This window comes from Osmerus mordax, chromosome 25, assembly GCF_038355195.1.
Source record: "Osmerus mordax isolate fOsmMor3 chromosome 25, fOsmMor3.pri, whole genome shotgun sequence".
Taxonomy (NCBI): domain Eukaryota; kingdom Metazoa; phylum Chordata; class Actinopteri; order Osmeriformes; family Osmeridae; genus Osmerus; species Osmerus mordax.
This window is the reverse complement of record NC_090074.1, coordinates 10,648,244-10,668,243: the sequence shown is the minus strand read 5'-3', so window position 1 is coordinate 10,668,243 and position 20,000 is coordinate 10,648,244. Positions and strand designations below refer to the sequence as shown.

Below are 20,000 nucleotides of genomic sequence, written 5' to 3'. Positions count from 1 at the left end.
CGAATCCCGGATGAGCCCTTTACAGTATGTTGTTGAAGGAGGTTACTTGGTGAAGAGGGCTCCTGTTCTAATCCCAGATCAGTCCTTTACCCAACGTAGATTGGGGTGATTTGCTGCAGAAGTTTTTCCAGCTCTTTTTGTTTACGCATGTTTTGTGACAACAAATCGATCAATCAAAGCAGCAACCAGAACATGGCTCATTGGTCTCGTGGTATGATTCTCGCTTAGGGTGCAGGGAGCTTTTGTTTAAGCATGTTTTGTGACAACAAATCGATGAAAGCAGCAACCAGAACATGGCTCGTTGGTCTCGTGGTATGATTCTCGCTTAGGGTGCAGGGAGCCTTTGTCTAAGCATGTTTTGTGACAACAAATCGATCCATCGAAGCAGCAACTAAAACATGGCTCTTTGGTCTAGGGGTATGAGTCTCACTTTGGGTGCGAGAGGTCCAGGGTTCAAATCCTGGACGAGCCCTTTCCAGTATGCTGTTGAAGGAGGTAACATGGCAAAGAGTGTTCCTGTTCTATTCCCATATCAGTCCTTTACCCAACGTAGATCGGGGTGATTTGCTGCAGAAGTTTCTCCAGCTCTTTTTGTCTACGCATTTTTTTTACAACAACTTAATCAAAGCAGCAACCAGAACATGGCTCGTTGGTCTCGTGGTATGATTCTCGCTTAGGGTGCAGGGAGCCTTTGTCTAAGCATGTTTTGTGACAACAAATCGATGAAAGCAGCAACCAGAACATGGCTCGTTGGTAGAACATGATTCTAGCTTAGGGTGCGGGATCTCGGATGAGCCCATTTCAGTTGGTTGTTGAAGGAGGTTATTTAGTGAAGAGGGCTCCTGTTCTAATCCCAGATCAGTACTTTACCCAGTGTAGCTCGGCGTGATTTGCTGCGGATGTTTCTCTTTTTGTCTAAGCATGTTTTGTGACAAAAAATCGATCAAAGCAGCAACCAGAACATGGCTCGTTGGTCTAGGGGTATGATTCTCGCTTAGGGTGCAGGGAGCCTTTGTCTAAGCATGTTTTGTGACAACAAATCGATCAATCGAAGCAGCAACTAGAACATGGCTCGTTGGTCAAGGTGTATGATTCTCGCTTTGGGTGCAGGGAGCCTTTGTCTAAGCATGTTTTGTGACAACAAATCGATCAAAGCAGCAACCAGAGCATGGCTCGTTGGTCTAGGGGTATGATTCTCGCTTCGGGTGCGAGAGGTCCCGGGTTCGAATCCCGGACGAGCCCTTTACAGTATGTTGTTAAAGGAGGTTACTTGGCGAAGAGGGCTCCTGTTCTAATCCCAGATCAGTCCTTTACCCAACGTAGATTGGGGTGATTTGCTGCAGAAGTTTTTCCAGCTCTTTTTGTTTACGCATGTTTTGTGACAACAAATCGATCAAAGCAGCAACCAATACATTGCTCGTTGGTCTCGTGGTATGATTCTCGCTTAGGGTGCAGGGAACCTTTGTCTAAGCATGTTTTGTGACAACAAGGCGATCATTCGAAGCAGCAACTACAACATGGCTCGTTGGTCTAGGGGTATGATTCTCGCTTAGGGTGCGAGAGCTCCCGGGTTCAAATCCCGGACGAGCCCATTACAGTATGCTGTAGAAGGAGGTAACCTGGCAAAGAGGGCTCCTGTTCTATTCCCAAATCAGTCCTTTACCCATCGTAGATCGGGGCGATTTGCTGCAGAAGTTTTTCTTTTTGTCTAAGCATGTTTTGTGACGACAAATCGATCAAAGCAGCAACCAGAGCATGGCTCGTTGGTCTCGTGGTATGAATCTCGCTTAAGGTGCAGGGAGCCTTTGTGTAAGCATGTTTTGTGACAACAAATCGATCAATCGAAGAAACAATTAGAAAGTGGCTCGTTGGTCTAGGGGTATGATTCTCGCTTAGGGTGCGAGAGGTCCCAGGTGCAAATCCCGGACGAGCCCCTTACAGTATGCTGTTGAAAGAGGTAACCTGGCAAAGAGGGCTCCTGTTCTATCCCCAAATCAGTCCTTTACCCAACGTAGATCGGCGTGATTTGCTGCGGAAGTTTCTCCAGCTCTTTTTGTCCAAGCATGTTTTGTGACAACAAATCGATCAAAGCAGCAACCAGAACATGGCTCGTTGGTCTAGGGGTATGATTCTCGCTTAGGGTGCAGGGAGCCTTTGTCTAAGTATGTTTTGTGACAACAAATCTATCAAAGCAGCAACCAGAACATGGCTTGTTGGTCTAGGGGTATGATTCTCGCTTAGGGTGCAGGGAGCCTTTGTCTAAGCATGTTTTGTGACAACAAATCGATCAAAGCAGCAACCAGCTTGTTGGTCTAGGGGTATGATTCTCGCTTAGGGTGCGAGAGGTCCCGGGTTCAAATCCCGGACGAGCCCATTACAGTATGCTGTAGAAGGAGGTAACCTGGCAAAGAGGGCTCCTGTTCTATTCCCAAATCAGTCCTTTACCCATCGTAGATCGGGGCGATTTGCTGCAGAAGTTTTTCTTTTTGTCTAAGCATGTTTTGTGACGACAAATCGATCAAAGCAGCAACCAGAGCATGGCTCGTTGGTCTCGTGGTATGAATCTCGCTTAAGGTGCAGGGAGCCTTTGTGTAAGCATGTTTTGTGACAACAAATCGATCAATCGAAGAAACAATTAGAAAGTGGCTCGTTGGTCTAGGGGTATGATTCTCGCTTAGGGTGCGAGAGGTCCCAGGTGCAAATCCCGGACGAGCCCCTTACAGTATGCTGTTGAAAGAGGTAACCTGGCAAAGAGGGCTCCTGTTCTATCCCCAAATCAGTCCTTTACCCAACGTAGATCGGCGTGATTTGCTGCGGAAGTTTCTCCAGCTCTTTTTGTCCAAGCATGTTTTGTGACAACAAATCGATCAAAGCAGCAACCAGAACATGGCTCGTTGGTCTAGGGGTATGATTCTCGCTTAGGGTGCAGGGAGCCTTTGTCTAAGCATGTTTTGTGACAACAAATCGATCAAAGCAGCAACCAGAACATGGCTCGTTGGTCTAGGGGTATGATTCTCGCTTAGGGTGCAGGGAGCCTTTGTCTAAGCATGTTTTGTGACAACAAGGCGATCAATCGAAGCAGCAACTACAACATGGCTCGTTGGTCTAGGGGTATGATTCTCGCTTTGGGTGCGAGAGGTCCCGGGTTCAAATCCCGGACGAGCCCTTTACAGTATGCTGTAGAAGGAGGTAACCTGGCAAAGAGGGCTCCTGTTCTATTCCCAAATCAGTCCTTTACCCATCGTAGATCGGGGCGATTTGCTGCAGAAGTTTTTCTTTTTGTCTAAGCATGTTTTGTGACAACAAATCGATCAAAGCAGCAACCAGAGCATGGCTCGTTGGTCTCGTGGTATGAATCTCGCTTAGGGTGCAGTGAACCTTTGTCTAAGCATGTTTTGTGACAACAAATCGATCAATCGAAGAAACAACTAGAAAGTGGCTCGTTGGTCTAGGGGTATGATTCTCGCTTAGGGTGCGAGAGGTCCTGGGTTCAAATCCCGGACGAGCCCATTATAGTATGCTGTAGAAGGAGGTAACCTGGCAAAGAAGGCTCCTGTTCTATTCCCAAATCAGTCCTTTACCCAATGTAGATCGGGGTGATTTGCTGTAGAAGTTTCTCTATTTGTTTTAGCATGTTTTGTGACAACAAATCGATCAATCGAAGCAGCAACTAGAACATGGCTCGTTGGTCTAGGGGTATGATTCTCGCTTAGGGTGCGGGATCTCGGATGAGCCCACTACAGTAGGTTGTTGAAGGAGGTTATTTAGTGAAGAGGGCTCCTGTTCTAATCCCAGATCAGTCCTTTACCCAACGTAGATCGGGGTGATTTGCTGCAGAAGTTCCTCCAGCTCTTTTTGTCTAAGCATTTTTTCTGACAACAAATCGATCAAAGCAGCAACCAGAACATGGCTCATTGGTCTCGTGGTATGATTCTCGCTTAGGGTGCAGGGAGCTTTTGTTTAAGCATGTTTTGTGACAACAAATCGATGAAAGCAGCAACCAGAACATGGCTCGTTGGTAGAACATGATTCCAGCTTAGGGTGCGGGATCTCGGATGAGCCCATTTCAGTTGGTTGTTGAAGGAGGTTATTTAGTGAAGAGGGCTCCTGTTCTAATCCCAGATCAGTACTTTACCCAGTGTAGCTCGACGTGATTTGCTGCGGATGTTTCTCTTTTTGTCTAAGCATGTTTTGTGACAAAAAATCGATCAAAGCAGCAACCAGAACATGGCTCGTTGGTCTCGTGGTATGATTTTTGCTTAGGGTGCAGGAAGCCTTTGTGTAAGCATGTTTTGTGACAACAAATCGATCAATCGAAGCAGCAACTAGAACATGGCTCGTTGGTCAAGGTGTATGATTCTCGCTTTGGGTGCAGGGAGCCTTTGTCTAAGCATGTTTTGTGACAACAAATCGATCAAAGCAGCAACCAGGGCATGGCTCGTTGGTCTAGGGGTATGATTCTCGCTTAGGGTGCGAGAGGTCCCGGGTTCAAATCCCGGACGAGCCCTTTACAGTATGCTGTAGAAGGAGGTAACCTGGCAAAGAGGGCTCCTGTTCTATTCCCAAATCAGTCCTTTACCCATCGTAGATCGGGGCGATTTGCTGCAGAAGTTTTTCTTTTTGTCTAAGCATGTTTTGTGACAACAAATCGATCAAAGCAGCAACCAGAACATGGCTCGTTGGTCTCGTGGTATGAATCTCGCTTAGGGTGCAGGGAGCCTTTGTCTAAGCATGTTTTGTGACAACAAATCGATCCATCGAAGCAGCAACTAAAACATGGCTCTTTGGTCTAGGGGTATGAGTCTCACTTTGGGTGCGAGAGGTCCAGGGTTCAAATCCTGGACGAGCCCTTTCCAGTATGCTGTTGAAGGAGGTAACATGGCAAAGAGTGTTCCTGTTCTATTCCCATATCAGTCCTTTACCCAACGTAGATCGGGGTGATTTGCTGCAGAAGTTTCTCCAGCTCTTTTTGTCTACGCATTTTTTTTACAACAACTTAATCAAAGCAGCAACCAGAACATGGCTCGTTGGTCTCGTGGTATGATTCTCGCTTAGGGTGCAGGGAGCCTTTGTCTAAGCATGTTTTGTGACAACAAATCGATGAAAGCAGCAACCAGAACATGGCTCGTTGGTAGAACATGATTCTAGCTTAGGGTGCGGGATCTCGGATGAGCCCATTTCAGTTGGTTGTTGAAGGAGGTTATTTAGTGAAGAGGGCTCCTGTTCTAATCCCAGATCAGTACTTTACCCAGTGTAGCTCGGCGTGATTTGCTGCGGATGTTTCTCTTTTTGTCTAAGCATGTTTTGTGACAAAAAATCGATCAAAGCAGCAACCAGAACATGGCTCGTTGGTCTAGGGGTATGATTCTCGCTTAGGGTGCAGGGAGCCTTTGTCTAAGCATGTTTTGTGACAACAAATCGATCAATCGAAGCAGCAACTAGAACATGGCTCGTTGGTCAAGGTGTATGATTCTCGCTTTGGGTGCAGGGAGCCTTTGTCTAAGCATGTTTTGTGACAACAAATCGATCAAAGCAGCAACCAGAGCATGGCTCGTTGGTCTAGGGGTATGATTCTCGCTTCGGGTGCGAGAGGTCCCGGGTTCGAATCCCGGACGAGCCCTTTACAGTATGTTGTTAAAGGAGGTTACTTGGCGAAGAGGGCTCCTGTTCTAATCCCAGATCAGTCCTTTACCCAACGTAGATTGGGGTGATTTGCTGCTGAAGTTTTTCCAGCTCTTTTTGTTTACGCATGTTTTGTGACAACAAATCGATCAAAGCAGCAACCAATACATTGCTCGTTGGTCTCGTGGTATGATTCTCGCTTAGGGTGCAGGGAGCCTTTGTTTAAGCATGTTTTGTGACAACAAATCGATCAATCGAAGCAGCAACTAGAACATGGCTCGTTGGTCAAGGGGTATGATTCTCGCTTTGGGTGCAGGGAGCCTTTGTCTAAGCATGTTTTGTTACAACAAATCGATCAGTCGAAGCAGCAACTATAACATTGCTCGTTGGTCAAGGGGTATGATTCTCGCTTAGGCTGCAGGGAGCCTTTGTCTAAGCATTTTTTTTTGACAACAAATCAATCAAAGCAGCAACCAAAACATGGCTCGTTGGTCTAGGGGTATGATTCTCGCTTAGGGTGCCAGAGGTCCTGGGTTCAAATCCCGGACGAGCCCATTACAGTATGCTGTTGAAGGAGGTAACATGGCAAAGAGGGCTCCTGTTCTATTCCCAAATCAGTCCTTTACCCAACGTAGATCGGGGTGATTTGCTGTAGGAGTTTCTCTATTTGTCTTAGCATGTTTTGTGACAACAAATCGATCAATCGAAGCAGCAACTAGAACATGGCTCGTTGGTCAAGGTGTATGATTCTCGCTTAGGGTGCAGGGAGCCTTTGTCTAAGCATGTTTTGTGACAACAAATCGATCAAAGCAGCAATCAGAACATGGCTTGTTGGTCTAGGGGTATGATTCTCGCTTAGGGTGCAGGGAGCCTTTGTCTAAGCATGTTTTGTGACAACAAGGCGATCAATCGAAGCAGCAACTACAACATGGCTCGTTGGTCTAGGGGTATGATTCTCGCTTTGGGTGCGAGAGGTCCCGGGTTCAAATCCCGGACGAGCCCCTTACAGTATGCAGTTGAAAGAGGTTGCCTGGCAAAGAGGGCTCCTGTTCTATCCCCAAATCAGTCCTTTACCCAACGTAGATCGGCGTGATTTGCTGCGGAAATTTCTCCAGCTCTTTTTGTCCAAGCATGTTTTGTGACAACAAATCGATCAAAGCAGCAACCAGAACATGGCTCGTTGGTCTAGGGGTATGATTCTCGCTTAGGGTGCAGGGAGCCTTTGTCTAAGCATGTTTTGTGACAACAAATCGATCAAAGCAGCAACCAGAACATGGCTTGTTGGTCTAGGGGTATGATTCTCGCTTAGGGTGCAGGGAGCCTTTGTCTAAGCATGTTTTGTGACAACAAGGCAATCAATCGAAGCAGCAACTACAACATGGCTCGTTGGTCTAGGGGTATGATTCTCGCTTTGGGTGCGAGAGGTCCCGGGTTCAAATCCCGGACGAGCCCTTTACAGTATGCTGTAGAAGGAGGTAACCTGGCAAAGAGGGCTCCTGTTCTATTCCCAAATCAGTCCTTTACCCATCGTAGATCGGGGCGATTTGCTGCAGAAGTTTTTCTTTTTGTCTAAGCATGTTTTGTGACAACAAATCGATCAAAGCAGCAACCAGAGCATGGCTCGTTGGTCTCGTGGTATGAATCTCGCTTAGGGTGCAGTGAACCTTTGTCTAAGCATGTTTTGTGACAACAAATCGATCAATCGAAGAAACAACTAGAAAGTGGCTCGTTGGTCTAGGGGTATGATTCTCGCTTAGGGTGCGAGAGGTCCTGGGTTCAAATCCCGGACGAGCCCATTATAGTATGCTGTAGAAGTAGGTAACCTGGCAAAGAAGGCTCCTGTTCTATTCCCAAATCAGTCCTTTACCCAATGTAGATCGGGGTGATTTGCTGTAGAAGTTTCTCTATTTGTTTTAGCATGTTTTGTGACAACAAATCGATCAATCGAAGCAGCAACTAGAACATGGCTCGTTGGTCTAGGGGTATGATTCTAGCTTAGGGTGCGGGATCTCGGATGAGCCCACTACAGTAGGTTGTTGAAGGAGGTTATTTAGTGAAGAGGGCTCCTGTTCTAATCCCAGATCAGTCCTTTACCCAACGTAGATCGGGGTGATTTGCTGCAGAAGTTCCTCCAGCTCTTTTTGTCTAAGCATTTTTTCTGACAACAAATCGATCAAAGCAGCAACCAGAACATGGCTCGTTGGTCTCGTGGTATGATTCTCGCTTAGGGTGCAGGGAGCTTTTGTTTAAGCATGTTTTGTGACAACAAATCGATGAAAGCAGCAACCAGAACATGGCTCGTTGGTAGAACATGATTCCAGCTTAGGGTGCGGGATCTCGGATGAGCCCATTTCAGTTGGTTGTTGAAGGAGGTTATTTAGTGAAGAGGGCTCCTGTTCTAATCCCAGATCAGTACTTTACCCAGTGTAGCTCGGCGTGATTTGCTGCGGATGTTTCTCTTTTTGTCTAAGCATGTTTTGTGACAAAAAATCGATCAAAGCAGCAACCAGAACATGGCTCGTTGGTCTCGTGGTATGATTTTTGCTTAGGGTGCAGGAAGCCTTTGTGTAAGCATGTTTTGTGACAACAAATCGATCAATCGAAGCAGCAACTAGAACATGGCTCGTTGGTCAAGGTGTATGATTCTCGCTTTGGGTGCAGGGAGCCTTTGTCTAAGCATGTTTTGTGACAACAAATCGATCAAAGCAGCAACCAGGGCATGGCTCGTTGGTCTAGGGGTATGATTCTCGCTTCGGGTGCAGGGAGCCTTTGTTTAAGCATGTTTTGTGACAACAAATCGATCAAAGCAGCAACCAGAGCATGGCTCGATGGTCTAGGGGTATGATTCTCGCTTCGGGTGCGAGAGGTCTAGGGTTCGAATCCCGGACGAGCCCTTTACAGTATGTTGTTGAAGGAGGTTACTTGGTGAAGAGAGTTCCTGTTCTAATCCCAGATCAGTCCTTTACCCAACGTAGATTGGGGTGATTTGCTGCAGAAGTCTTTCCAGCTCTTTTTGTTTACGGATGTTTTGTGACAACAAATCGATCAAAGCAGCAACCAATACATTGCTCGTTGGTCTCGTGGTATGATTCTCGCTTAGGGTGCAGGGAGCCTTTGTTTAAGCATGTTTTGTGACAACAAATCGATCAAAGCAGCAACCAGAGTATGGCTCGTTGGTCTAGGGGTATGATTCTCGCTTCGGGTGCGAGAGGTCCCGGGTTCGAATCCCGGATGAGCCCTTTACAGTATGTTGTTGAAGGAGGTTACTTGGTGAAGAGGGCTCCTGTTCTAATCCCAGATCAGTCCTTTACCCAACGTAGATTGGGGTGATTTGCTGCAGAAGTTTTTCCAGCTCTTTTTGTTTACGCATGTTTTGTGACAACAAATCGATCAATCAAAGCAGCAACCAGAACATGGCTCATTGGTCTCGTGGTATGATTCTCGCTTAGGGTGCAGGGAGCTTTTGTTTAAGCATGTTTTGTGACAACAAATCGATGAAAGCAGCAACCAGAACATGGCTCGTTGGTCTCGTGGTATGATTCTCGCTTAGGGTGCAGGGAGCCTTTGTCTAAGCATGTTTTGTGACAACAAATCGATCCATCGAAGCAGCAACTAAAACATGGCTCTTTGGTCTAGGGGTATGAGTCTCACTTTGGGTGCGAGAGGTCCAGGGTTCAAATCCTGGACGAGCCCTTTCCAGTATGCTGTTGAAGGAGGTAACATGGCAAAGAGTGTTCCTGTTCTATTCCCATATCAGTCCTTTACCCAACGTAGATCGGGGTGATTTGCTGCAGAAGTTTCTCCAGCTCTTTTTGTCTACGCATTTTTTTTACAACAACTTAATCAAAGCAGCAACCAGAACATGGCTCGTTGGTCTCGTGGTATGATTCTCGCTTAGGGTGCAGGGAGCCTTTGTCTAAGCATGTTTTGTGACAACAAATCGATGAAAGCAGCAACCAGAACATGGCTCGTTGGTAGAACATGATTCTAGCTTAGGGTGCGGGATCTCGGATGAGCCCATTTCAGTTGGTTGTTGAAGGAGGTTATTTAGTGAAGAGGGCTCCTGTTCTAATCCCAGATCAGTACTTTACCCAGTGTAGCTCGGCGTGATTTGCTGCGGATGTTTCTCTTTTTGTCTAAGCATGTTTTGTGACAAAAAATCGATCAAAGCAGCAACCAGAACATGGCTCGTTGGTCTAGGGGTATGATTCTCGCTTAGGGTGCAGGGAGCCTTTGTCTAAGCATGTTTTGTGACAACAAATCGATCAATCGAAGCAGCAACTAGAACATGGCTCGTTGGTCAAGGTGTATGATTCTCGCTTTGGGTGCAGGGAGCCTTTGTCTAAGCATGTTTTGTGACAACAAATCGATCAAAGCAGCAACCAGAGCATGGCTCGTTGGTCTAGGGGTATGATTCTCGCTTCGGGTGCGAGAGGTCCCGGGTTCGAATCCCGGACGAGCCCTTTACAGTATGTTGTTAAAGGAGGTTACTTGGCGAAGAGGGCTCCTGTTCTAATCCCAGATCAGTCCTTTACCCAACGTAGATTGGGGTGATTTGCTGCTGAAGTTTTTCCAGCTCTTTTTGTTTACGCATGTTTTGTGACAACAAATCGATCAAAGCAGCAACCAATACATTGCTCGTTGGTCTCGTGGTATGATTCTCGCTTAGGGTGCAGGGAGCCTTTGTTTAAGCATGTTTTGTGACAACAAATCGATCAATCGAAGCAGCAACTAGAACATGGCTCGTTGGTCAAGGGGTATGATTCTCGCTTTGGGTGCAGGGAGCCTTTGTCTAAGCATGTTTTGTTACAACAAATCGATCAGTCGAAGCAGCAACTATAACATTGCTCGTTGGTCAAGGGGTATGATTCTCGCTTAGGCTGCAGGGAGCCTTTGTCTAAGCATTTTTTTTTGACAACAAATCAATCAAAGCAGCAACCAAAACATGGCTCGTTGGTCTAGGGGTATGATTCTCGCTTAGGGTGCCAGAGGTCCTGGGTTCAAATCCCGGACGAGCCCATTACAGTATGCTGTTGAAGGAGGTAACATGGCAAAGAGGGCTCCTGTTCTATTCCCAAATCAGTCCTTTACCCAACGTAGATCGGGGTGATTTGCTGTAGGAGTTTCTCTATTTGTCTTAGCAGGTTTTGTGACAACAAATCGATCAATCGAAGCAGCAACTAGAACATGGCTCGTTGGTCAAGGTGTATGATTCTCGCTTTGGGTGCAGGGAGCCTTTATCTAAGCATTTTTTGTGACAACAAATCGATCAAAGCAGCAACCAGAGCATGGCTCGTTGGTCTAGGGGTATGATTCTCGCTTACGGTGCGAGAGAGGTCCTGGGTTCAAATCCCGGACGAGACCATTACAGTATGCTGTTGAAAGAGGTAACCTGGCAAAGAGGGCACCTGTTCTATTCCCAAATCAGTCCTTTACCCAATGTAGATCGGCGTGATTTGCTTTGGAAATTTCTCTTTTTGTCTAAGCATGTTTGGTTACAACAAATCTATCAAAGCAGCAACCAGAGCATGGCTCGTTGGTCTAGGGGTATGATTCTCGCTTAAGGTGCGAGAGGTCCGGGGTACAAATCCCGTACGAGCCCATTGCAGTATACTGTTGAAGGAGGTAATGTGGCAAAGAGGGCACCTGTTCTATTCCCAAATCATTCCTTTACCCAACGTAGATCGGGGTGATTTGCTGTAGAAGTTTCTCTATTTGTTTTAGCATGTTTTGTGACAACAAATCGATCAATCGAAGCAGCAACTAGAACATGGCTCGTTGGTCTAGGGGTATGATTCTAGCTTAGGGTGCGGGATCTCGGATGAGCCCACTACAGTAGGTTGTTGAAGGAGGTTATTTAGTGAAGAGGGCTCCTGTTCTAATCCCAGATCAGTCCTTTACCTAACGTAGATCGGGGTGATTTGCTGCAGAAGTTCCTCCAGCTCTTTTTGTCTAAGCATGTTTTGTGACAAAAAATCGATCAAAGCAGCAACCAGAACATGGCTCATTGGTCTCGTGGTATGATTTTTGCTTAGGGTGCAGGAAGCCTTTGTGTAAGCATGTTTTGTGACAACAAATCGATCAATCGAAGCACCAACTAGAACATGGCTCGTTGGTCTAGGGGTATGATTCTCGCTTAGGGTGCGAGAGGTCCCGCGTTCAAATCCCGGACGAGCCCATTACAGTATGCTGTTGAAGGAGGTAACCTTGCAAAGAGGGCTCCTGTTCTATTCCCAAATCAGTCCTTTACCCATCGTAGATCGGGGCGATTTGCTGCAGAAGTTTTTCTTTTTGTCTAAGCATGTTTTGTGACAACAAATCGATCAAAGCAGCAACCAGAGCATGGCTCGTTGGTCTCGTGGTATGAATCTCGCTTAGGGTGCAGGGAGCCTTTGTGTAAGCATGTTTTGTGACAACAAATCGATCAATCGAAGAAACAACTAGAAAGTGGCTCGTTGGTCTAGGGGTATGATTCTCGCTTTGGGTGCAGGGAGCCTTTGTCTAAGCATGTTTTGTTACAACAAATCGATCAATCGAAGCAGCAACTATAACATTGCTCGTTGGTCAAGGGGTATGATTCTCGCTTAGGCTGCAGGGAGCCTTTGTCTAAGCATTTTTTTTTGACAACAAATCAATCAAAGCAGCAACCAAAACATGGCTCGTTGGTCTAGGGGTATGATTCTCGCTTAGGGTGCGAGAGGTCCTGGGTTCAAATCCCGGACGAGCCCATTACAGTATGCTGTTGAAGGAGGTAACATGGCAAAGAAGGCTCCTGTTCTATTCCCAAATCAGTCCTTTACCCAACGTAGATCGGGGTGATTTGCTGTAGGAGTTTCTCTATTTGTCTTAGCATGTTTTGTGACAACAAATCGATCAATCAAAGCAGCAACCAGAACATGGCTCATTGGTCTCGTGGTATGATTCTCGCTTAGGGTGCAGGGAGCTTTTGTTTAAGCATGTTTTGTGACAACAAATCGATGAAAGCAGCAACCAGAACATGGCTCGTTGGTCTCGTGGTATGATTCTCGCTTAGGGTGCAGGGAGCCTTTGTCTAAGCATGTTTTGTGACAACAAATCGATCCATCGAAGCAGCAACTAAAACATGGCTCTTTGGTCGAGGGGTATGAGTCTCACTTTGGGTGCGAGAGGTCCAGGGTTCAAATCCTGGACGAGCCCTTTCCAGTATGCTGTTGAAGGAGGTAACATGGCAAAGAGTGTTCCTGTTCTATTCCCATATCAGTCCTTTACCCAACGTAGATCGGGGTGATTTGCTGCAGAAGTTTCTCCAGCTCTTTTTGTCTACGCATTTTTTTTACAACAACTTAATCAAAGCAGCAACCAGAACATGGCTCGTTGGTCTCGTGGTATGATTCTCGCTTAGGGTGCAGGGAGCCTTTGTCTAAGCATGTTTTGTGACAACAAATCGATGAAAGCAGCAACCAGAACATGGCTCGTTGGTAGAACATGATTCTAGCTTAGGGTGCGGGATCTCGGATGAGCCCATTTCAGTTGGTTGTTGAAGGAGGTTATTTAGTGAAGAGGGCTCCTGTTCTAATCCCAGATCAGTACTTTACCCAGTGTAGCTCGGCGTGATTTGCTGCGGATGTTTCTCTTTTTGTCTAAGCATGTTTTGTGACAAAAAATCGATCAAAGCAGCAACCAGAACATGGCTCGTTGGTCTAGGGGTATGATTCTCGCTTAGGGTGCAGGGAGCCTTTGTCTAAGCATGTTTTGTGACAACAAATCGATCAATCGAAGCAGCAACTAGAACATGGCTCGTTGGTCAAGGTGTATGATTCTCGCTTTGGGTGCAGGGAGCCTTTGTCTAAGCATGTTTTGTGACAACAAATCGATCAAAGCAGCAACCAGAGCATGGCTCGTTGGTCTAGGGGTATGATTCTCGCTTCGGGTGCGAGAGGTCCCGGGTTCGAATCCCGGACGAGCCCTTTACAGTATGTTGTTAAAGGAGGTTACTTGGCGAAGAGGGCTCCTGTTCTAATCCCAGATCAGTCCTTTACCCAACGTAGATTGGGGTGATTTGCTGCTGAAGTTTTTCCAGCTCTTTTTGTTTACGCATGTTTTGTGACAACAAATCGATGAAAGCAGCAACCAGAACATGGCTCGTTGGTCTCGTGGTATGATTCTCGCTTAGGGTGCAGGGAGCCTTTGTCTAAGCATGTTTTGTGACAACAAATCGATCCATCGAAGCAGCAACTAAAACATGGCTCTTTGGTCTAGGGGTATGAGTCTCACTTTGGGTGCGAGAGGTCCAGGGTTCAAATCCTGGACGAGCCCTTTCCAGTATGCTGTTGAAGGAGGTAACATGGCAAAGAGTGTTCCTGTTCTATTCCCATATCAGTCCTTTACCCAACGTAGATCGGGGTGATTTGCTGCAGAAGTTTCTCCAGCTCTTTTTGTCTACGCATTTTTTTTACAACAACTTAATCAAAGCAGCAACCAGAACATGGCTCGTTGGTCTCGTGGTATGATTCTCGCTTAGGGTGCAGGGAGCCTTTGTCTAAGCATGTTTTGTGACAACAAATCGATGAAAGCAGCAACCAGAACATGGCTCGTTGGTAGAACATGATTCTAGCTTAGGGTGCGGGATCTCGGATGAGCCCATTTCAGTTGGTTGTTGAAGGAGGTTATTTAGTGAAGAGGGCTCCTGTTCTAATCCCAGATCAGTACTTTACCCAGTGTAGCTCGGCGTGATTTGCTGCGGATGTTTCTCTTTTTGTCTAAGCATGTTTTGTGACAAAAAATCGATCAAAGCAGCAACCAGAACATGGCTCGTTGGTCTAGGGGTATGATTCTCGCTTAGGGTGCAGGGAGCCTTTGTCTAAGCATGTTTTGTGACAACAAATCGATCAATCGAAGCAGCAACTAGAACATGGCTCGTTGGTCAAGGTGTATGATTCTCGCTTTGGGTGCAGGGAGCCTTTGTCTAAGCATGTTTTGTGACAACAAATCGATCAAAGCAGCAACCAGAGCATGGCTCGTTGGTCTAGGGGTATGATTCTCGCTTCGGGTGCGAGAGGTCCCGGGTTCGAATCCCGGACGAGCCCTTTACAGTATGTTGTTAAAGGAGGTTACTTGGCGAAGAGGGCTCCTGTTCTAATCCCAGATCAGTCCTTTACCCAACGTAGATTGGGGTGATTTGCTGCTGAAGTTTTTCCAGCTCTTTTTGTTTACGCATGTTTTGTGACAACAAATCGATCAAAGCAGCAACCAATACATTGCTCATTGGTCTCGTGGTATGATTCTCGCTTAGGGTGCAGGGAGCCTTTGTTTAAGCATGTTTTGTGACAACAAATCGATCAATCGAAGCAGCAACTAGAACATGGCTCGTTGGTCAAGGGGTATGATTCTCGATTTGGGTGCAGGGAGCCTTTGTCTAAGCATGTTTTGTTACAACAAATCGATCAATCGAAGCAGCAACTATAACATTGCTCGTTGGTCAAGGGGTATGATTCTCGCTTAGGCTGCAGGGAGCCTTTGTCTAAGCATTTTTTTTTGACAACAAATCAATCAAAGCAGCAACCAAAACATGGCTCGTTGGTCTAGGGGTATGATTCTCGCTTAGGGTGCGAGAGGTCCTGAGTTCAAATCCCGGACGAGCCCATTACAGTATGCTGTTGAAGGAGGTAACATGGCAAAGAGGGCTCCTGTTCTATTCCCAAATCAGTCCTTTACCCAACGTAGATCGGGGTGATTTGCTGTAGGAGTTTCTCTATTTGTCTTAGCATGTTTTGTGACAACAAATCGATCAATCGAAGCAGCAACTAGAACATGGCTCGTTGGTCAAGGTGTATGATTCTCGCTTTGGGTGCAGGGAGCCTTTATCTAAGCATGTTTTGTGAAAACAAATCGATCAAAGCAGCAACCAGAGCATGGCTCGTTGGTCTAGGGGTATGATTCTCGCTTACGGTGCGAGAGAGGTCCTGGGTTCAAATCCCGGACGAGACCATTACAGTATGCTGTTGAAAGAGGTAACCTGGCAAAGAGGGCACCTGTTCTATTCCCAAATCAGTCCTTTACCCAATGTAGATCGGCGTGATTTGCTTTGGAAATTTCTCTTTTTGTCTAAGCATGTTTGGTTACAACAAATCTATCAAAGCAGCAACCAGAGCATGGCTCGTTGGTCTAGGGGTATGATTCTCGCTTAAGGTGCGAGAGGTCCGGGGTACAAATCCCGTACGAGCCCATTGCAGTATACTGTTGAAGGAGGTAATGTGGCAAAGAGGGCACCTGTTCTATTCCCAAATCATTCCTTTACCCAACGTAGATCGGGGTGATTTGCTGTAGAAGTTTCTCTATTTGTTTTAGCATGTTTTGTGACAACAAATCGATCAATCGAAGCAGCAACTAGAACATGGCTCGTTGGTCTAGGGGTATGATTCTAGCTTAGGGTGCGGGATCTCGGATGAGCCCACTACAGTAGGTTGTTGAAGGAGGTTATTTAGTGAAGAGGGCTCCTGTTCTAATCCCAGATCAGTCCTTTACCCATCGTAGATCGGGGCGATTTGCTGCGAAGTTTTTCTTTTTGTCTAAGCATGTTTTGTGACAACAAATCGATCAAAGCAGCAACCAGAGCATGGCTCGTTGGTCTCGTGGTATGAATCTCGCTTAGGGTGCAGGGAGCCTTTGTGTAAGCATGTTTTGTGACAACAAATCGATCAATCGAAGAAACAACTAGAAAGTGGCTCGTTGGTCTAGGGGTATGATTCTCGCTTTGGGTGCAGGGAGCCTTTGTCTAAGCATGTTTTGTTACAACAAATCGGTCAAAGCAGCAACCAGAGCATGGCTCGTTGGTCTAGGGGTATGATTCTCGCTTCGGGTGCGAGAGGTCCCGGGTTCGAATCCCGGACGAGCCCTTTACAGTATGTTGTTAAAGGAGGTTACTTGGCGAAGAGGGCTCCTGTTCTAATCCCAGATCAGTCCTTTACCCAACGTAGATTGGGGTGATTTGCTGCTGAAGTTTTTCCAGCTCTTTTTGTTTACGCATGTTTTGTGACAACAAATCGATCAAAGCAGCAACCAATACATTGCTCATTGGTCTCGTGGTATGATTCTCGCTTAGGGTGCAGGGAGCCTTTGTTTAAGCATGTTTTGTGACAACAAATCGATCATTCGAAGCAGCAACTAGAACATGGCTCATTGGTCTAGGGGTATGATTCTCGCTTAGGGTGCGAGAGGTCCCGGGTTCAAATCCCGGACGAGCCCCGTACAGTATACTGTTGAAGGAGGTAATGTGGCAAAGAGGGCACCTGTTCTATTCCCAAATCATTCCTTTACCCAACGTAGATCGGGGTGATTTGCTGTAGAAGTTTCTCTATTTGTTTTAGCATGTTTTGTGACAACAAATCGATCAATCGAAGCAGCAACTAGAACATGGCTCGTTGGTCTAGGGGTATGATTCTAGCTTAGGGTGCGGGATCTCGGATGAGCCCACTACAGTAGGTTGTTGAAGGAGGTTATTTAGTGAAGAGGGCTCCTGTTCTAATCCCAGATCAGTCCTTTACCGATCGTAGATCGGGGCGATTTGCTGCGAAGTTTTTCTTTTTGTCTAAGCATGTTTTGTGACAACAAATCGATCAAAGCAGCAACCAGAGCATGGCTCGTTGGTCTCGTGGTATGAATCTCGCTTAGGGTGCAGGGAGCCTTTGTCTAAGCATGTTTTGTGACAACAAATCGATCAATCGAAGCAGCAACTAGAACATGGCTCATTGGTCTAGGGGTATGATTCTCGCTTAGGGTGCGAGAGGTCCCGGGTTCAAATCCCGGACGAGCCCCGTACAGTATGCTGTTGAAAGAGGTTGCCTGGCAAAGAGGGCTCCTGTTCTATCCCCAAATCAGTCCTTTACCCAACGTAGATCGGCGTGATTTGCTGCAAAAATTTCTCCAGCTCTTTTTGTCCAAGCATGTTTTGTGACAACAAATCGATCAAAGCAGCAACCAGAACATGGCTCGTTGGTCTAGGGGTATGATTCTCGCTTAGGGTGCAGGGAGCCTTTGTCTAAGCATGTTTTGTGACAACAAATCGATCAAAGCAGCAACCAGAACATGGCTTGTTGGTCTAGGGGTATGATTCTCGCTTAGGGTGCAGGGAGCCTTTGTCTAAGCATGTTTTGTGACAACAAGGCGATCAATCGAAGCAGCAACTACAACATGGCTCGTTGGTCTAGGGGTATGATTCTCGCTTTGGGTGCGAGAGGTCCTGGGTTCAAATCCCGGACGAGCCCCTTACAGTATGCTGTTGAAAGAGGTTGCCTGGCAAAGAGGGCTCCTGATCTATCCCCAAATCAGTCCTTTACCCAACGTAGATCGGCGTGATTTGCTGCGGAAATTTCTCCAGCTCTTTTTGTCCAAGCATGTTTTGTGACAACAAATCGATCAAAGCAGCAACCAGAACATGGCTCGTTGGTCTAGGGGTATGATTCTTGCTTAGGGTGCAGGGAGCCTTTGTCTAAGCATGTTTTGTGACAACAAATCGATCAAAGCAGCAACCAGAACATGGCTTGTTGGTCTAGGGGTATGATTCTCGCTTTGGGTGCAGGGAGCCTTTGTCTAAGCATGTTTTGTGACAACAAGGCGATCAATCGAAGCAGCAACTACAACATGGCTCGTTGGTCTAGGGGTATGATTCTCGCTTTGGGTGCGAGAGGTCCCGGGTTCAAATCCTGGACGAGCCCTTTACAGTATGCTGTAGAAGGAGGTAACCTGGCAAAGAGGGCTCCTGTTCTATTCCCAAATCAGTCCTTTATCCATCGTAGATCGGGGCGATTTGCTGCAGAAGTTTTTCTTTTTGTCTAAGCATGTTTTGTGACAACAAATCGATCAAAGCAGCAACCAGAGCATGGCTCGTTGGTCTCGTGGTATGAATCTCGCTTAGGGTGCAGGGAACCTTTGTCTAAGCATGTTTTGTGACAACAAATCGATCAATCGAAGAAACAACTAGAAAGTGGCTCGTTGGTCTAGGGGTATGATTCTCGCTTAGGGTGCGAGAGGTCCCGGGTTCAAATCCCGGACGAGCCCATTATAGTATGCTGTAGAAGGAGGTAACCTGGCAAAGAAGGCTCCTGTTCTATTCCCAAATCAGTCCTTTACCCAACGTAGATCGGCGTGATTTGCTGCGGAGGTTTCTCCAGCTCTTTTTGTCCAAGCATGTTTTGTGACAACAAATCGATCAAAGCAGCAACCAGAACATGGCTCGTTGGTCTAGGGGTATGATTCTCGCTTAGGGTGCGAGAGGTCCGGGGTTCAAATCCCGGACGAGCCCATTACAGTATGCTGGTGAAGGAGGTAACATGGCAAAGAGGTCTCCTGTTCTATTCACAAATCAGTCCTTTACCCAACGAAGATCGGGGTGATTTGCTGCGGAAGTTTCTCTATTTGTCTAAGCATGTTTTGTGGCAACAAGTCGATCAATCGAAGCAGCAACTACAACATGGCTCGTTGGTCTAGGGGTATGATTCTCGCTTTGGGTGCGAGAGGTCCCGGGTTCAAATCCCGGACGAGCCCTTTACAATATGCTGTAGAAGGAGGTAACCTGGCAAAGAGGGCTCCTGTTCTATTCCCAAATCAGTCCTTTACCCATCGTAGATCGGGGCGATTTGCTGCAGAAGTTTTTCTTTTTGTCTAAGCATGTTTTGTGACAACAAATCGATCAAAGCAGCAACCAGAGCATGGCTCGTTGGTCTCGTGGTATGAATCTCGCTTAGGGTGCAGGGAACCTTTGTCTAAGCATGTTTTGTGACAACAAATCGATCAATCGAAGAAACAACTAGAAAGTGGCTCGTTGGTCTAGGGGTATGATTCTCGCTTTGGGTGCAGGGAGCCTTTGTCTAAGCATGTTTTGTTACAACAAATCGGTCAAAGCAGCAACCAGAGCATGGCTCGTTGGTCTAGGGGTATGATTCTCGCTTCGGGTGCGAGAGGTCCCGGGTTCGAATCCCGGACGAGCCCTTTACAGTATGTTGTTAAAGGAGGTTACTTGGCGAAGAGGGCTCCTGTTCTAATCCCAGATCAGTCCTTTACCCAACGTAGATTGGGGTGATTTGCTGCTGAAGTTTTTCCAGCTCTTTTTGTTTACGCATGTTTTGTGACAACAAATCGATCAAAGCAGCAACCAATACATTGCTCATTGGTCTCGTGGTATGATTCTCGCTTAGGGTGCAGGGAGCCTTTGTTTAAGCATGTTTTGTGACAACAAATCGATCAATCGAAGCAGCAACTAGAACATGGCTCATTGGTCTAGGGGTATGATTCTCGCTTAGGGTGCGAGAGGTCCCGGGTTCAAATCCCGGACGAGCCCCGTACAGTATACTGTTGAAGGAGGTAATGTGGCAAAGAGGGCACCTGTTCTATTCCCAAATCAT

The 20,000-nt window shown here is 46.7% G+C and overlaps 26 non-coding genes across 26 annotated transcripts in view; all 26 read left to right on the top strand.

The window, feature by feature from the left end:
- The window catches only part of trnap-cgg (transfer RNA proline (anticodon CGG)), a 72-nt gene extending 54 nt beyond the window's left edge, over window positions 1-18 (top strand). The window contains exon 1 of the tRNA in view: window positions 1-18. This exon is cut by the window's left edge and continues 54 nt beyond it. This is a non-coding gene — a tRNA (tRNA-Pro).
- Window positions 19-1,170: 1,152 nt separating this feature from the next.
- Window positions 1,171-1,242, top strand: trnap-cgg (transfer RNA proline (anticodon CGG)). The gene has a single exon. It is a non-coding gene; the product is annotated as a tRNA-Pro (tRNA).
- Window positions 1,243-1,519: 277 nt separating this feature from the next.
- Window positions 1,520-1,591, top strand: trnap-agg (transfer RNA proline (anticodon AGG)). Its single transcript has one exon. It is a non-coding gene; the product is annotated as a tRNA-Pro (tRNA).
- A 1,503-nt stretch (window positions 1,592-3,094) lies between these two features.
- Window positions 3,095-3,166, top strand: trnap-ugg (transfer RNA proline (anticodon UGG)). The gene has a single exon. It is a non-coding gene; the product is annotated as a tRNA-Pro (tRNA).
- A 271-nt stretch (window positions 3,167-3,437) lies between these two features.
- On the top strand, window positions 3,438-3,509 carry trnap-agg (transfer RNA proline (anticodon AGG)). Its single transcript has one exon. It is a non-coding gene; the product is annotated as a tRNA-Pro (tRNA).
- A 926-nt stretch (window positions 3,510-4,435) lies between these two features.
- Window positions 4,436-4,507, top strand: trnap-agg (transfer RNA proline (anticodon AGG)). Its single transcript has one exon. It is a non-coding gene; the product is annotated as a tRNA-Pro (tRNA).
- A 1,041-nt stretch (window positions 4,508-5,548) lies between these two features.
- Window positions 5,549-5,620, top strand: trnap-cgg (transfer RNA proline (anticodon CGG)). Its single transcript has one exon. It is a non-coding gene; the product is annotated as a tRNA-Pro (tRNA).
- A 932-nt stretch (window positions 5,621-6,552) lies between these two features.
- trnap-ugg (transfer RNA proline (anticodon UGG)) lies at window positions 6,553-6,624 on the top strand. The gene has a single exon. It is a non-coding gene; the product is annotated as a tRNA-Pro (tRNA).
- A 378-nt stretch (window positions 6,625-7,002) lies between these two features.
- On the top strand, window positions 7,003-7,074 carry trnap-ugg (transfer RNA proline (anticodon UGG)). The gene has a single exon. It is a non-coding gene; the product is annotated as a tRNA-Pro (tRNA).
- A 271-nt stretch (window positions 7,075-7,345) lies between these two features.
- Window positions 7,346-7,417, top strand: trnap-agg (transfer RNA proline (anticodon AGG)). The gene has a single exon. It is a non-coding gene; the product is annotated as a tRNA-Pro (tRNA).
- Window positions 7,418-8,789: 1,372 nt separating this feature from the next.
- trnap-cgg (transfer RNA proline (anticodon CGG)) lies at window positions 8,790-8,861 on the top strand. The gene has a single exon. It is a non-coding gene; the product is annotated as a tRNA-Pro (tRNA).
- Window positions 8,862-10,013: 1,152 nt separating this feature from the next.
- On the top strand, window positions 10,014-10,085 carry trnap-cgg (transfer RNA proline (anticodon CGG)). The gene has a single exon. It is a non-coding gene; the product is annotated as a tRNA-Pro (tRNA).
- An 827-nt stretch (window positions 10,086-10,912) lies between these two features.
- On the top strand, window positions 10,913-10,987 carry trnar-acg (transfer RNA arginine (anticodon ACG)). The gene has a single exon. It is a non-coding gene; the product is annotated as a tRNA-Arg (tRNA).
- A 1,291-nt stretch (window positions 10,988-12,278) lies between these two features.
- trnap-agg (transfer RNA proline (anticodon AGG)) lies at window positions 12,279-12,350 on the top strand. Its single transcript has one exon. It is a non-coding gene; the product is annotated as a tRNA-Pro (tRNA).
- Window positions 12,351-13,496: 1,146 nt separating this feature from the next.
- trnap-cgg (transfer RNA proline (anticodon CGG)) lies at window positions 13,497-13,568 on the top strand. Its single transcript has one exon. It is a non-coding gene; the product is annotated as a tRNA-Pro (tRNA).
- A 1,047-nt stretch (window positions 13,569-14,615) lies between these two features.
- Window positions 14,616-14,687, top strand: trnap-cgg (transfer RNA proline (anticodon CGG)). The gene has a single exon. It is a non-coding gene; the product is annotated as a tRNA-Pro (tRNA).
- An 827-nt stretch (window positions 14,688-15,514) lies between these two features.
- trnar-acg (transfer RNA arginine (anticodon ACG)) lies at window positions 15,515-15,589 on the top strand. Its single transcript has one exon. It is a non-coding gene; the product is annotated as a tRNA-Arg (tRNA).
- Window positions 15,590-16,424: 835 nt separating this feature from the next.
- On the top strand, window positions 16,425-16,496 carry trnap-cgg (transfer RNA proline (anticodon CGG)). The gene has a single exon. It is a non-coding gene; the product is annotated as a tRNA-Pro (tRNA).
- Window positions 16,497-16,773: 277 nt separating this feature from the next.
- trnap-agg (transfer RNA proline (anticodon AGG)) lies at window positions 16,774-16,845 on the top strand. The gene has a single exon. It is a non-coding gene; the product is annotated as a tRNA-Pro (tRNA).
- A 497-nt stretch (window positions 16,846-17,342) lies between these two features.
- Window positions 17,343-17,414, top strand: trnap-agg (transfer RNA proline (anticodon AGG)). The gene has a single exon. It is a non-coding gene; the product is annotated as a tRNA-Pro (tRNA).
- A 378-nt stretch (window positions 17,415-17,792) lies between these two features.
- trnap-ugg (transfer RNA proline (anticodon UGG)) lies at window positions 17,793-17,864 on the top strand. Its single transcript has one exon. It is a non-coding gene; the product is annotated as a tRNA-Pro (tRNA).
- Window positions 17,865-18,242: 378 nt separating this feature from the next.
- trnap-ugg (transfer RNA proline (anticodon UGG)) lies at window positions 18,243-18,314 on the top strand. Its single transcript has one exon. It is a non-coding gene; the product is annotated as a tRNA-Pro (tRNA).
- Window positions 18,315-18,585: 271 nt separating this feature from the next.
- trnap-agg (transfer RNA proline (anticodon AGG)) lies at window positions 18,586-18,657 on the top strand. Its single transcript has one exon. It is a non-coding gene; the product is annotated as a tRNA-Pro (tRNA).
- A 414-nt stretch (window positions 18,658-19,071) lies between these two features.
- Window positions 19,072-19,143, top strand: trnap-ugg (transfer RNA proline (anticodon UGG)). The gene has a single exon. It is a non-coding gene; the product is annotated as a tRNA-Pro (tRNA).
- A 372-nt stretch (window positions 19,144-19,515) lies between these two features.
- On the top strand, window positions 19,516-19,587 carry trnap-cgg (transfer RNA proline (anticodon CGG)). The gene has a single exon. It is a non-coding gene; the product is annotated as a tRNA-Pro (tRNA).
- A 277-nt stretch (window positions 19,588-19,864) lies between these two features.
- On the top strand, window positions 19,865-19,936 carry trnap-agg (transfer RNA proline (anticodon AGG)). The gene has a single exon. It is a non-coding gene; the product is annotated as a tRNA-Pro (tRNA).
- Window positions 19,937-20,000: the final 64 nt, after the last annotated feature.